This window comes from Triticum dicoccoides, chromosome 7B (assembly GCF_002162155.2).
Source record: "Triticum dicoccoides isolate Atlit2015 ecotype Zavitan chromosome 7B, WEW_v2.0, whole genome shotgun sequence".
Classification (NCBI taxonomy): domain Eukaryota; kingdom Viridiplantae; phylum Streptophyta; class Magnoliopsida; order Poales; family Poaceae; genus Triticum; species Triticum dicoccoides.
The window spans coordinates 611,777,711-611,778,415 of record NC_041393.1 but is presented as its reverse complement, the minus strand read 5'-3'; positions in this window follow the sequence as shown (position 1 = coordinate 611,778,415).

The window sequence follows — 705 nt, the reverse complement described above, 5'->3', positions numbered from 1 at the left end:
AGGGGATCCTTGTCTTTGAGTGGTTGGATCCGATCGAGCACTAATGCAACCTTGTATTCAAAGGATCCAACAACCATTCACCCGTTCACCATATATAGATCCATATCTACCATCATTGTCCCCATAGTTATCAGGTTGGCTCGACTTTTCAAGTGAACCCAACCCCCGTCCTCCTCCCCGAGTCAAACTGCTACTAACTCATAGTTGCATGGTAATTCAGCCACCTCTCCTACCAATATATCCTAACCATCATAGAGCTTACTACATCGATGCACTTAACTAACGAGTCAAAGAGGGCGAGTCTACATATGGAGACATAACAACAGATCCCCCATATACAAGTTCTTTCTCAACACTAACTCGACTGACAATGTCTACCTCCACTCACCATGCCCCAACTCAAGTGATGAAGAAACCAACGTCTTTTGGGTGTGATCGACATGCTAGTGACCTTTGCAAGAGGTGTAGTCGTTAGTGCCCTCCTTAGGTTTGGGCTGGTGTTGACGCACCTCCCTTCGTTTATTGCTTCTCTCTCTAGCAAAAATGAGGTGTCAATTTTTTGGGAGTTTTGATGGTTGTTTCGCTTGTCTACCGGTATCCCAAACCTAGTATAGCTGGGTAGTGCAACCGCGTGTGGGGTTTTGCTTGGCTTTTTCATAGTTAACCAAAAGTGTATGGTTTTCCTATCTAATTTCCCTTGTTAAT